At 41.4% G+C, this 15,544-nt stretch overlaps 1 long non-coding RNA gene across 1 annotated transcript; it reads left to right on the top strand.

The window, feature by feature from the left end:
* The first annotated feature begins 425 nt into the window (after window positions 1-425).
* Window positions 426-2,134, top strand: LOC124090395 (uncharacterized). The gene is made up of 2 exons (XR_006851088.2): window positions 426-524; window positions 1,670-2,134. It is a non-coding gene; the product is annotated as an uncharacterized LOC124090395 (long non-coding RNA).
* Window positions 2,135-15,544: the final 13,410 nt, after the last annotated feature.

Genomic DNA, 15,544 nt, shown 5'->3' on the forward strand with positions numbered 1-15,544 from the left:
GAGCGAGCACAGCCTGTCCCGCGGGGGCAGGAAGGGCGAGCCTTGTCCCGAAGCCCTCGAGCGCTGGCGGGGCGCGGCGCGGGCACTACATTTCCCGGCGGAGGAGCACACAGCGGCGTCTCACACACGCTCCGAGACACGCCCCGAGATGCGCTCCGTAGCCGTTGGCTTAGTTGGCGCTGCTGCGGCTTCTTTCCGCGTACACTTGGGCAAGGACGCTCTGATAGGCCAGCGCGACCCTGCAGTGGTTGGCCGGAAAGAGTCGAGCCGCCTGATTGGCCGCGCCGCACCTGCAATGCGTCAAGCCGCGGCGGGCGTGGAGGGCTCCGTGTGAATGGCCGTGACCGGCGGGGCAGCCAGTGGCCTTCCGGAGGGAGAGGCCCCGCCCGGGCCGCCATCTTTACTAGTGGCAACGCGGACGGCCCCGGACGGCCCCGGACGCGCAGGGGCTGCACTGCGCTCTTTGACCAGTAGAAAAAGGCTCTGCGGCAGAAGTTTTATTTGGGGGTTCTTTTTCCTTTCTGGTGGGTTGTTTTTGCTCAGGTTCGGGGGATTGTTTGGAGAAGGAAGAAGGCGACGACTCGGGGCTTGGCGCCGAGGGTAGAATGGACACTGGATGGAAAGGGTCTGAGAAGGGTTTTAGCTTTGGCTTTAATAAAACTGCTTGGTTTGCGTTCTCTCGGCGTGCACGGGCCGAGCGGGGGTGCGATGTGATTGAATTTCTGCAGATAGAAGTGAGACTTGCTGCCTGGGCGTCTTGCTCGAGTCCGAGAGCCATTCTGGAAAGCTCTCCCGAATACGTCATTGGTTCTTGCTCGCGCTGTGCGCGGACCCGCCAGCCCGGAATGAGTTTTTGTTTTTTTAGAACTGTAAATCAAACAGCCGGGCTGGAGATTACTTCTCGGCTCCGGAGGCAGTGGCCTGCAGGGGCAAAACTGACCTCACCTGACAGCTACAGAAAATGATTTTGATCATGTCAGCTTATTTGCCTTTTTGGGGCAGATGTTTATGATGTTTGTGCATTTGTCCCCGATTGCCCTCCCCACTTCAAAAAAAAAGAAACCCTAATTGTCGGACGTGATAGTTATTCAGGACTCACTCTCTCCTTTTGCGGAACTAAAGAACATGTTCCCTGGATGATTTAGAGATTGGGGAAACAGAAGAGGTCGTGGATGTCATCGTTTCGCCAGTGGTGTTAGCTTTGTTGGTTTTATTTGAGCTGCGGAGGTGCAGATTCAGTGGATTGTGGATATCCAAAGGTGAATTCTGGAGCTGCCTCCGTGTGGGTGTTGCCGTGGATACAGGGCAAGGAAGTGAATTGTGGGGCCAATAAACCTGGCAGGGCCAGGCCTCTGGTGTATTAAGCCTTAGTAGTAATTGACTGCCCTGGTTTGTGTATCCAGGCTTTCTCCATCTCCATCCCCATCTAGGATTTGTGGATTGATCAATGCAGGCACACATGGGCGTGTCATTCCTGTTAATGACTAATACAAGTGACACTCATTACCATGTGTAGATTTCCTGATTAGATGGTGCATCTAGGAGTATAGTTTTTGTACCCTTTGCCATACAAGTTATTGATTTGCAAGTTATTGCTGCTATTACATAATCTTAGCATTTTTTTAACAATTACTTATGACTCATATTCCTTATTTTTCCCTTAATCTAGGTAAACCATCATTGCCTTCTGCCTAGAATGAACGCTCCCATTTTATTGGGTTTAAATATAATGTCAGAGCACTGAGTTCATGGACATTGCAGAAGAAAGAAACTTGCAGCTTTGCATAATCTCTATATAGCAACAACCCCTCCTGCCTGAAGAGCACACAGTACCTCAGTGTTTGGCAGCTGCAGTGCTAGGAGTTGGCCCTTAGCTTGCTGCGAGCACAAGAAGTCTTCCAGAGCCTGGATTGCTTCTGTGTTGGGAAGAGAATCAAATCTCAGAGTTGTGAGGATTGTATGCTGTGCAAATGTGGCAGCACTGTGTAAACTGCAGAACTATTGACATATTGATAGGCAATTACTAATGCAATAATTGAGTGCCCATACTGTCTGGCCTTTTGAGAGGAAGATTTTCCTTCAGGACTTTCTATCTCTGGAAAGAGCAAGTGAATAAATTCATATCCAAAATAAACCTTACGTAGCATTGTTTTCTTCTTAATGAAAATAATATTAATACAACCTTGTTAGCATGCGGTGCCAGATTTGGGGGGACTCTTAGAGTGATTAGCTCATCACAGTCTTTAGTGAATGTGCCTGGTTTTAACATCAAATGTGTTCAGAAAGTTCCTTTTAGCTCCACAAACGAGGACAACTGGTCACCTTTGGACTGTTTTCAGTGTCAAAGATGGGAGAATGAACAGAACGGAAAATGAAAGACTTTTACTATATGGAGGTTCCGTATATCTGGGGGTTACCAGGCCCAACAAAAAGGATGTCCTTGTGTAAGATAAGTGTGGTGTGGGCTGACACCTAAAACTCAAAGCTCCAAAGTCAAACTGATAACTTTATCCTTTTTTTTGGGGGGGGGGGGTACTGGGGATTGAACTCAGGGGCACTCAACCACATCCCCAGCCCTATTTTGTGTTTTATTTAGAGAAAGGGTCTCCCTGAGTTGTTCAGCACCTCGCTTTTTCTGAGGCTAGCTTTGAACTTGCAATCCTCCTGCTTCAGCCTACCCAAGCTGAGGTGTATGCTACAGGTGTGTGCTACTCTGCCCAGCTAACTTTATCCATCTTTACTGTTCAGTTCTCACACATGGCTTGTTTTCAGTATCTTAAATTTTTCCTATTAAATTGTCACCTTTATTTTTAGTAAAGGCTTTACAAAACTGTTTGTCACTGTAGAATACAGAAATACTTCCTCATGCCCTAGGTCCTTTGTCACCAATCAGCCTAGAGTTCTTTTGTTCAGGGAGAGATCATGGAAGGGTGGCCAAGTATAGCTTTTTTGGTGTTGTGGCTTCTTAGCTCTTAGCCATGAATGTTACAGCTAAGACTTGAGCGCTCTGCGATCTTGGATGTGCATCTTGAAGAGGCAAGCAGCAGCACCATTTAAGCAAGGCTTTATTGGGACTGATGCCCTACCACAGGGAGGCAGTACACAGGGCTGAGTTCCTGGACTGGCTCCTTGAGGAGTTAAGGAGTGAAGCTTATATCTGCAAAAGGTGCAGTCAGCTGTCAACCAGGAACTACTGTTCCCTCACGCGGGTTCTTTGCTCTTGATGATCTGCGTGGTTTGTTGGGTCCATCTGCACTTGGCTGTTGGGATGGGCGAGGTGCTCCCCCCAGCCCAGGTGGCTTCAGCTGTCTGCAAAAGCAACTTATATCCACACCCTTCGGGAAGGTTCAGGCCCTTCCTGTGCTGTCTCATTTGGCCAGTTGGATAAAGCCTAATGCTCCTCAGATCTATTGCCCGTGTTCATAGTTGACATCATGCTCCATTTCACTTAGAGGTTAGTGAAAACAAAAGTGTTCTGTTTTTCATCCAAGTACAGGGATCCCCGAATTCCCTCCAAGAAGTCCACCCTGAGAACCCCTCCCCTTCTCCATTGCCTCATTTTAGTTTTCTTGCAACTTCGACGACTTTCACAGTTTTTGCCTTTACATTCTCACTGCCACCACCGTGGTTCACACGCTGCTGCTGTTTTCCTCACTTTTACAAAAGTCTCCATTGGTCTGTTTTAGTCCACTCCTGCTGCTATAACAAATACCGCAGACTGGGTAATTCACAAACAACAGAAATTTAGTTCTCAGTTCCGGTGGCTGGGAAGTGCAAGGTCAGGGCACCAGCAGATTTGGAGTCTGATGAGGGCTTACTCTTCTTCCAAGAAGACACCCTGTGGCTTCCTCGTGTTGTGGAGGTAGAAGGGCAAAAGGGGGTGAATGCTGTGTCCTCATGTGACAGAAGAGATGAAAGAGCCAGGTAGCTCTCTGAAGCTTCTTTTATAAGGTCATTAATCCCAATCATGAGGGCAAAACTCTCCTGAGTAATCGCTTCCCAAGAGGCCCCATCAGTTTGGGGTTTAAGTTCCAAAATTTCAATTTTCCAGGGACACATACCTTCAAATCACAGCAGTTTCCCATCTTTTGTTCAGTCGATGGAGGACTTTATCTAAAACACATCTAAATGCCCTGAGTTTAATCCCCAGCACTGCAAATCAATAAATGAGTCAACCACATTTGACGATATCATTTCCCTGTTAAAAACCTCCATAGTTTCTCATGGCCTTCAAGATTAAGTCCAGGTTCCTTTAAGAATTCCTTCAGGGATCTCCATAATCTGGCCTTTTCAATCTTAATAACCTGCTCTCCTTTGCATCTCTTAAATTTCAGTTGGATGAATTGATCTTTATACTTGTGCTCCTGCCAGGCGTTGCGGCACACGCCTGCAATCCCAGAAACTCAGGCAGCTGAGGCAGAAGGACTGCAAGTTTGAGGCCAGCCTCTGCAACTTAGGCCCTAAACAGCTTAGCGAAACCCTTGTCAAAATAAAAAGGGCTGGGGATGTGGCTCAGTGGCTGAGTACCCTGGGTTCAATCCCCAGTGCCAAAAAGAAAAATAAGATAATTTGTGCTCCCTCATCTTTTATTGGTGTTGCTGCTTTGGTCCACACTTTCGGTCTCCATGGTCTGCTAACAAAGGTCTGATATCCTTAAAGGTTCACTTCAAAAGTGAAGTCAGCTGAAATGAACTCTTCCTCCCTTGGGCTCCCTTAGCATTTACTTCACTCTTTTGTGTTACCACACTCAACTTTTATTATGGGCATTTGATTACTCATTCAATAAATATTTGTCAAGTAGCCACTGTGATGCTGAACAGTAGGGGGATATAAAATGAAATAAATTTGGACTTTGATTTTTTAAAGGATATACATTTTAGGTTGGGAGAGAATGTGAACCCAAGTACTCATTTCCCAGGTAGGAGAAAATGACAAGTATTTCAGGAGTCCGGAGGGAGAATTCAGTCTGCTGGAATGATCAGAGAAAGCTTTGTGGAGGAGGTGGCATCTGAGCCAGCGTGGAGGATCAGCACCCTATATGGATGTACTCAGGGAAGGCATGCCACATGGAGGAACACTGGGAGCGCAGGCAGAGAGACTGAAAAGAGCAGAGAGTGTCGGGGAAGGGCAAGAACTTCAGTTTATTATTCAGGAGCCTGGTGAACAATTAGGCCCGAGGCAGGTTTGTTAAGTCTAGAGAATGAATGGCCCTGTGCTCCATCAAGAAGACTAGACCATCCTGTGTGCCTGGAATCCACTGAAGAGTTAGGAGAAGAGGCTGACTAACCAAAGGTTTTTAAGAATAATGTAGCAAAGTAAGAGGTGAGTTTTATAGAGACAGACTAGAGCGGGAGGCCAATGAAGGCAATAAAAATAGGAATAACATCCAATATTTATTTATTTTTAATACAGTTATTTTATTTATTTTTTATGTGGTGCCAGGGAACAAACCCAGTGCCTCACACATGCTCAGCAAGAGCTCTACCACTGAGCCACAACATCCAATATTTATTGAGCACTTAGGATGTGCTATGCACCATCTTGATTTGCAGTATCCCGTGTATTGGTCACAAAAATCCTGTTTGCTCCTTTCCACAAATAAGGAAATTTAGGCTTAGAGAGGATAAGTAACTTGTCCAGGTTCACCTATGGGGACCACTAGCTGCCAAACGTATGTTAATATCTGTAGTGGTCCATGAGTTGGCTAGAATCTGAAGATGTTCGTGGAATTAGAGTAGGGAAGGTATAAGAGATGACACTCTATAAATGATAGTGTTTTTGTAGTCTGTGTTTGAGACAAAAAGCAACAAATGTCACCACAGTGGGACTAAATTCCTGGGCTTTTTTGTCCAATATTGGTCTCATCATATGCATCCTCTACACTTTTCTGAGCAGTGTACAGATACCAATGGGCTGGGCCCTTTCAGGACTTCTCAAAACCCTTGTAGGAGAGAGTGTTCCCTTACAGTTGCAAATATTCCCACCAGGGACCTTTCCTGAATGAGATCAAGACATTTCCTCCAGAGTGAAAGACCTTTCTCGAGCTAGTACCTATTTAAAGATGCGTAATGATTTCAGTGCACTGGAGGAGTGATTTTCCTATTCTCTGTTGATGGAAATTTTCACATTGTAGATGGAAAAATTAAACCCTATATAGGGTAGAAATCCTTCAGATCTAAGAAGGCTTTTTGCCCAGAGGCTATCACCTTCACAAGTTCTATGCACATTTCATGATAAGTGACTACCTATTCCGCCTTACCAATATTTTACATCATTTTGTGTATGTGTTTATCATTCTAATTAGATCATAAGTCCCTTAGAAACAAATTACCTTCAAAAAAGTCCTCCCACTTACTACATGTCCTGGATGTAATTGTCTCTCAATCTTGTTTTATTGTTTTGCTATTCTTTATCTTTCCTATTCAGCATTTCTCTCTTTTCCCTTCAGTACTGGGGATGGATTTGGGGCTTCGAACGTGTCAGACAAGTGCTCTACCACTGTGCCACATCCCCAGCCCCACAACGTGTCTCTGATGGCAGCACTAAAAGTTTATTGAAAAGGGTATTCATTCAGATTTAGTACCAATATTTATTCATTCTATGTACCCAGGCCCCTCAGAATGTGAGTGCCATTTATTTTCTTTTGGGGCCATAAATCTTTGGAATTGGGGGATCATAGACTCTTAAGAATCTGTGAAAGCCATAGAAACCTCCCAGAAAAACATATACCTTTAACTAATTCTGCAGTTCCGGTATTAGACCCTTAATTTTCTGCTTCCATTAAAACCAAGCCCAAAAAAGCATCCAAAACAACAACGAAGGACCAGCCCCTCTGTGATGTGTTCAGTGTTCACCACTCTGATTGTGTGTGCTTTCCCTGTACTATACAGGTAGCTAGGTGGCGTTCACATGTGGCAGGTCAGCCACAAAGCATCATGGAAACTAGGTCAATACTTGACATTTTTGTTTGTTTGTTTAAATCTTAAGTCCCTAAAGCAAAAATGGTCACCTTTCTGCTACAAGAATTAGAAAGGAAAAATGTATTATAGTATTGGCTTTCCAATAAGGTGAGAGTTCTCATTCTTTATGGATACAATCATTTTTCAAATTATACCATGCCATATCAATTAACATAGTCTTTGATATTTTAAGTTCTAGTCTCTTAAATTTTGTGAACCATCTATAACTAAATTCAATTAAGAACCAAGATACAAAAATGAGATTTTTTTTACAAAATGGTTTCCCGTGAGATTTATTACTATTGATGTTTCAACAGTGTTTGTTTGATTTCTTCTTTCTTTCTTTTAGTTGTTGATGGACCTTTATTTTATTCACTTGTTTATATGTGGTGCTGAGGATCGAACCCAGTGCCTCACACAAGCTAGGAAGCTAGGCAAGCGCTCTACCACTGAGCCACAACCCCAGCTGCTTCCTTCTTTTTCTTTTTGATACTGTCAGCTGAACCCAGGGGCACTTTACCAATTGAGCTATATTCCAGTCCTTTTTTTTATTTTGATACAGGGTCTTGCTAAGTTGCCCAGATGACCTAGAATTTACTATTCTCCTGACTTCTGAGTTGCTGGGATTACAGGCCTGCACCACCACACCCAGATCGATATTTATTTATTATCTTGAAAAATTTTTATATTCATTGAAGAGAATAAATAGTATTTTCAAAACAGTTTACTAGTGGATTGGGTTTCTTCACTTATGTGACTGTTCTAACATCAGCATTTGCTAAATTTCAGTGCTAAAGGACTGAAAACAATGTAATATTTTCCTTTTTAAAAGCTTACATTGTGTTATTCAACTGGCCCTGTGTATATGAAATTTATGGATGTGTTAAAGGGCTCAAAGAGGGAACAAAAGCTGTCATTTGAGAATTTTTCTTTAAAAAAAAAAAATATATATATATATATATATTTGTGTGTGTGTGTGTGTGTGTGTGTGGTGCTGGGGATTGAACCCAGGGCCTTGTGCATGCCAGGCAAACACTCTACCAACTGAGTTATATCCCGAGCCCACAATCATTTTTTTTAATTGTTTTTTTAGTTGTAGATGGACACAATATCTTTATTTTATTTATTCATTCATTTATTTATTTATTTTATGTGGTGCCAAGGATGAAGCCCAGTTGCTCACACGTGCTAAGCAAGCGCTTTGCCACTGAGCTGAAGATTTTTCTGTATGTGAACAGTTAACAATGGGATCACCTGACACCAAACAATGTTTATAAGCCTCTACCTAGAAACTTGTTGCAGTTTTTATTATTTCAGTAAGACAAAACTATTGAAATTCCCAAAAGATTTCCTTTCAAGTGCTTTTTAGAATCTGGTAAGACTGATTTGTTTCTGAATAAATTCTATGTGTTTCATTTCATTTATTTGTTTGGTAATGCTGGGGATGAAACCCAGGTTCTTACACATGCGAGGCAGGTGCTCTATCACAGAGCTACATGCCCAGCACTGAAGTCTATATTAAATGATGGAACAGTTTGATTACAACATGGAGATTTTTCTGCCTATTTTAAGTAACTATAGGCATTGCAAATATTATCAGAATCATCAGTGAACATTATTGTAATTCTTTATATGTGCCAGGTACTCCAAGAGGTATCAGGCTTGTAAAAAACTGCACATGTCCCTGTCCTTTAGGTGCTCAGGACTAGCCTGTAACCCATGTGAAAGGAGAGACTTTTTTTTTCAATTTTTAGTTGTAGTTGGACAAAATACCAGTATTTTATTTATTTATGTAGTGCTGAGGATCCAACCCAATGCCCCACGCATGCGAGGCAAGTACTCTACCACTGAGCCACAACCCCAGAGATTTTGTTTTATTTATTTTTCTTATGTTTTCTGGCCTCCGCCATATGTACAACCATGTCCAGTATATGAAATCTGCTAAGCAAATATATATTGGACATCTAAATCAAAAAAGAGTTAAATAAAAGAAAGAACAATTCTATTTTGTAATGCAGCTTTTAAAAGGAAAATATTACATCATGTTGTTATTTTAAAACATTGTGTGAGGGGCTGGGATGTGGCTCAAGCGGTAGCGCGCTCGCCTGGCATGCGTGCGGCCCGGGTTCGATCCTCAGCACCACATACAAACAAAGATGTTGTGTCCGCCAAATACTAAAAAATAAATATTAAAAAATTCTCTCTCTCTCTACCTCTATCTCTCTCACTCTCTCTTTTAAAAAAAAAAAAAAAAAAAAAAAAAAAAAAAAAAAAAAAAAAATAAAACATTGTGTGATATTTGATACATACAAAATATACAGTAAATAGAAGTTATTAACATAATATTAAAATAAGCCATAGTAAACCCACCATCCATTCAAATTTCTAAAAAATTGCCAAAACTGTAGAAAATACTTGTATACTCACAAATGTCATTCTGCTCCTTCCCCCACCAACTCAAACTACATTTCAAGAGTATCTTAATTTTGAGGGCTGGGGTGTAGCTCAGTGGTGGAGTGCTGCATGTGTGAGGCCTTGGGTTTGATCTCCAGCACCAAAAAAATGTAAAAAAAGATTATTTTAACTTTAAGAATTATAAATCAAAAACAAAGATTGTAAAAGACAAATTTGCATAACACTTTTAAGAATTACAAACTTATTGAATGAAGAATATATTCTTAATAGTCATGTGGAAGATCATTTATTAAAAGTCCTTATTGTTATCATCATCAAAAAATAGTAAGCCAAGTTACTCTAGAAACAACAACAAAAAGGAAAGGTGACTTTTGAGTGCTAAATCCTAGCAACTGACCTGCTCACACAGGTAACATATGTCCTATAATGGTCTAGTATTCTCCTTGGTGTAAAATGATTTTTTTAAATTTTTTTAATATTTATTTTTTAGTTTTCGGCAGACACAATATCTTTGTTTGTATGTGGTGCTGAGGATTGAACCTGGGCTGCACGCATGCCAGGCGAGCGCGCTACCGCTTGAGCCACATCCCCAGCCCATAAAATGATTTTTGAAATGTCCTTTTTATTTTTTACAGTCTGCTATAGATTGCTTTTCTATTTGACATATGTAGTGATTTCTATTTCATAGTCTCAGAACTGTCCCTAAACTCTTCAGATATGTTCTTATAAATATTCTGAGTGACATTCATTCTGTGAGTTGTCTGAAGAGGTTTTAAGTTAGAACACTGGGTATACATAAATATTTACCAAAACAGAAAAGAAAAAATAAAAGAAGTCACAACAAGAATTGCATTATAGCAATTGGGATGGGCAGGCACTGGCTATTGAAACCAGAGACCCTCTACTACTGAGCTATTTTATTTTGAGACAGTTCACCTAAATTGCCCAGGCTGGCTTCAAACTTGGAATCGTCCTGCCTCAGCCTCCTGAGTTGCTGGGATTACAGGTGTACTCCATCATGAGAGCCACATATTTGTCAATAAAGAATTCTTGGACTAGTGTTTACCAGGTGCATCTTTTGATATAATACACAATGTAGTGTATTATGTGTATTCCCTTAAACTCATAAAGTCCAAAGAAATAGATTATAAATGAATAGGGCCCCTTTCCTGTACAATATTACCCTTCCCATTGATCTTTCTACATTTAGTTTCTAATGCAATTCTAAAGGTTACTGTCAGACAGATTGTCTTTCCCATCTTTTTCTTTTAATTTTTTGATTTTAGATTTATAGAGAAGTTAGAAGAATAGTACAAAGAATTTCTACGCGCTTTGCCCCTGAATTTCCCAGTGTTAGCATTTGGTGCACAGGCCATGTGTGCAGGTGATCTGTGGCTCACTCTCCCTCCCCCAGACACCGTGGCCCTTTCCCTAAATGTTCAATGTATAATTTCAGAACTAAGATTATTCTATTACATAACCTTAGTGCAATTATCAAAATTGGAAATGGATACACCACCATCATTAATGTTGTCTAATCTATAATCCTCATTCAAATCATTCCACTTGTCTCAATATTGGTTTTTTTCCACATTTTTTTATTGGTGCACTATAGTTGTGCATAGGGATGGGATTTAAATGTTTTTTCTTTCATAGCAAAACAAAACCCCTAAGTCACGCATTGTATCCAGATGTCCTCCCTAGTCTCGTGTAATCTAGAATTGTTTCTCAGTCTTTTTTTTCCCTATGACATTGACTAATTTACTGATATCGCACCAATCGATATGCTGAGCATTTTTATGGAAGTGAGTATATTCTAAGCAACTGAATTAATCACTATCAAAATGCACAGAAAAGGTTTAATTATCAATTATCTTATGCTACAACCATTTAAAAAAATCATTCCCAAAGAAATGGTAGAGTGAAGGGTGAGAAAAAGACAATTTAGAATTCTAGATTTATTCTGTGCCCCCATACTAACCCAGTCCAGTCTCTTTCAGAGTTGAGAAAATAAACCCAGACAGGTTTGATCAAACATTCTCTAGGTCTCCTGCTTTTCATAGCTTAATGAAAGAAAAAAAGTCGTAAAATCTAAAAGTAGTACCTTGCATTTAAAAAAATTTCCCCCAAGTTAATTCCATCCACTATGTTTGGTTTTATTTATTTATTTATTTATTTTTAAAATGTTTAAAAAAATATTTATTTATTTATTTTTTAGTTTTCAGCAGACACAACATCTTTGTTTGTATGTGGTGCTGAGGATCGAACCCGGGCCGCACGCATGCCAGGCGAGCGCGCTACCGCTTGAGCCACATCCCCAGCCCCTATGTTTGGTTTTAGCGTAAGAATTCTGCCTGGCAGTGATCTGTTACATATTTATTGTGTACAATATTTGATACTTGAATTATATTATATTTATAATATAGTATCTATATTACATTATAATACAGTGTATCTTAGCTCTATCTACATAGTATTTGGATAGAAGTGTGACTATTTTTCCAGGACATACATATAATGTGACCATGTTAAAGATATCACGGAAGACTATGTCCTGAAGGAGAGGAGACTGTGTGTGTGTGTGTGTGTGTGTGTGTGTGTGTGTGTGTTAGGGATCAAACCTAGGGCCTTGTGGATGCTAAGCAAATGCTGTACCACTGAGCTATGTTCCAAGCCCAGAAGAAGCCTTCTCACCAGGTCCTGCTAGGCTTTCCAGGAGAGCATCCTGTGCAGCCCAGGGCACTGGTGGGAATCACTGCTGCAGGTTTGCGGCGAGGCTGATCTTACCTACACCATGTACACATTTCTTATAAACTATGTATTTCCTGTTTGACCTTCATACACATTCTATGTGTATTCTAATTAAAAAGATCTTGTTGCCCAGAAGTCACCTAAGGAGATGGCCCTTCTTTATCCAGTGGCTTCTAGTTAGCCTGGGCATCCCCACACCCCAGCCTGACAAGCACACAAGCTAATTATGGAGAGATTTGTGGAATTCCATGCCTCCAGCCCAGAAAGAGCACTTGTGGTAACTCAGGAGTGACTCTGGCCAGTAGAAGGCAGTTGGGGGCAGTGCAATTATGGGCTGCAGAGCAGGGAGGGAGAGCAGTAGCTGGACTTCGATGCCATCTCGAGGAGTTGGAGAAATATTGTGAATGAGAGGGCTGATGCAGACCGGGAGAAGGGAGACCAGGTTCTGGCCTCTCTCTGCCACTCCCTTTCACCAGTGACTCTGGGAAAAGCCCTGAAATCTGGACTCTGGTTTTCTTGTATAGAGAAAAGCAGGACCACAACATAGATGACCTTCAGTTTCCTTCTGGCCAAAACATTTTAGGTTTCAATAGGAATGAATAGGAGGCATTAGCTCAGTAATAGTCCTTTGGTTTCACAGTTGACAGGTTTCATTCACTGGTGGATGCCCCCAAGGTTGTTACTAGCCACCTGCTGCTGAAAATATGCAATATCTATTTCGAGGCATTCAGAATATTTACACTTTTAAACCTCACTGAGAAATCTAGGCCTGTCATCTTATGGATCCTAAATGGTACTACCAAAACACAGGGTAGTATATTGTCAGTGTCAGGAGATCATTTCTACACAAATTGCCAGAATACCTGCTTATGTACATCTGGCTTGTTTCTAAAGGAGTTTTTTTATAGCATTTTGAAATTTACTTTCTTTGATAATTCCCTATAGGGAGATGTATGCTGGAGATTGAATACAGGGCCTTGAGCATGCTTGTGTTCCACCACTAAGCTAAACCCCGGCCCTTACAATTCTTAATTTTAAATCTCCAGAAAGAATAGAGTGATTGAAGAACTCCACCCCTCCCAATTTTAATTGTCAGTAATTTTTTATGAGAGGTAACCTACCTACCTTTCTTTCTCTCTCTCTCTCTTTCTCTCTTTCTTTCTTTCTTTTTGTTTGTATTTCACTTAGAGACAGGGTCTCACTGAGTTGCTTAGTGCCTCACCATTGCTGAGTCTGGCTTTGAACTGGGGATCCTCCTGCCTCATCCTCCCCACCCACTGGGGTTACAGGCTCACGCCACTGCACCCGGCTAACATTTCATTTTTAAACGGCTGTGAAATAAATGGTTTGGGGAATGTTTGAAACACCAGCATGTAGTTTGTGAGAGCTGAAAGCTGGCAGCAGACTTGGATGTGATTGGGAAATGTAAATCGCGTCTTTGTTTCTTCCTTCCTCCCTTTTCTTCTTCTTCCTCCTCCTCCTCCTCCCTCTTCTTCTTCCCCCTCCTTCCCTTCCTTCCTCTCCTTCCCCCTTCCACTCCTTCTTCTCTTTTTTGGTATCTGGGGTGGAATCATGGGGTGCCCTACCACTGAGCTACATCTCCAGCCCTTTTTTATTTTTTATTTTGAGATGGGGACTCACTAAGTTGCTGAGACTATCTTTGAACGTGAGATCCTCCTCCTTCAGTCTCCCAAGTGGCTGGGATTACAGATGTATGTCATTGTGCCCAGCCCTTTTTTGTTTCTATATAGCTGGAAACTGATAATCGCAGGTGCCTGGCAGTTATAGCACACATATGTTCGTGGAATTTTCTCCTATCTCCTGCTCATGCACCTAAGCATTAGCTTTTTTGTTTCATAGAAGATCCGAATCACAGAGTTTTTGCTCACCAGGAGCACAGATGGAATTGCGGGGGCAGGCAGCACCCCCGCCAAGGTAGTTTCCTGCTCAGAAGTTGTGAGTTGCCTAAGAAATAGAAAGTCTGAAATAATTAGTAAGAAATAAGAGACAGAGCCAAAAATCAGATTTAAAGGGAGCACCTGATTGGTCTTCCAGTCCTGATAGGAGCTGGAACTGAATAACTAAAAAAATGGCTCCAATCTTTTACTTAAGGGGGACTACATCAAAGGCAGGGATAAGGTTTCAGCCAGAGGAGTCATCTTGGCAAGCCACACCCATCTCCGAGATGTTCTGTGGCTCCAGCGGGTCACCCCTGTGCTGTGCTGAACTTGTTGATGGAGCTGGGTAGGAAGTCACAGGAACCTGGCACTCTCAAACCAGCAGGGTTGCGGCTGGGAGTTCCAAAGCAGGCTGTCCTGCCCAATGGCTTCCACGCGGATTTGGTTCACACACAGTTCACGGATGGCTTCCGACAGGTGCAGCTAGGCAATGGGGAACATTTTCAACTCTTTCAAAACTACATCTTCAAAATATTGATCAAAGAATAAAAAAGGCTATGATTCCCACATGAATTTTAGAATTGATCTTCAATTAAACTTAGGTCCCAAACAGATCCAAATATAATTATTTTGCTTCCTTTCCACTAATACAATTGGAGACACTGAAATATCTACAGGATTGCTTTTGATGGACATCCTGACATTTTATCTGGGGGCAAAAAATGGTAATTCTGTTTAAAATTGCTAATTTCATGATGCTTTTTAAAGCCTACTTCTATTCTCACTGATTTTCGATTTGCCTTCAATACCTTTCAGCATTTGTGGATATATTGATATTACAGTATTGTAGAAGGTAATATTTGGACTGGTTGACAATGTAAGCACTTATTATAACATGTATAGCGCTTAAATTATAATTTTCATTGATATGGATCCTTCCACCTGCATTAGAAATCAGCCACCAATGTCAACCATGGGAACTACAGCGGAGTGCTGTCAAACCTTGTTAGTTTCTCCCAGCTCCCATTTTTGCTGAATAGAGATGTTGGCTGAGATTTATCTCCTCCTTGCTCTCTCTTGAAAGGTTAGTGCTTTTCCTTATCATCTCATGATTTAATTATGCGACCCTCTTTTCTTTAGAATTTTCTCTCTTCTCGGGTTGACCAAGTCCGTTACCAACTTGCAGGAAATGGTGTAAAGTGTTATTTCCGTGTCAAGGCCCATCCCAAGACTGTGTCCTCCATATTTTCCCATGTATTTTGATTATATATTTAGAATTTTTATAAATATTTTAAATGTTAACAATTTCTGGTCAAAGTTAAAAGTATTCTTTTGTAGGCCGATCTGATCATTTACTTAAAACAAACTCAGGAAAGCTTTTGGGTTTTATTTTCAGTTGCTCAAAACAGGCTTTGGATTTTCTAAGTCATGTACATTTGCTTTTATTCTTTTTTCTTCCTTTATTTGGCAGCAGGAGATAGATCTCTGTGGGATTCTCTGGAGTCCTAACTACTTTGCATT

The sequence above is a fragment of the Marmota monax genome, unplaced genomic scaffold (assembly GCF_021218885.2).
Source record: "Marmota monax isolate L192 unplaced genomic scaffold, Marmota_monax_Labrador192_F-V1.1 WCK01_AAM20220418_F8-fsc00017, whole genome shotgun sequence".
Lineage (NCBI taxonomy): Eukaryota > Metazoa > Chordata > Mammalia > Rodentia > Sciuridae > Marmota > Marmota monax.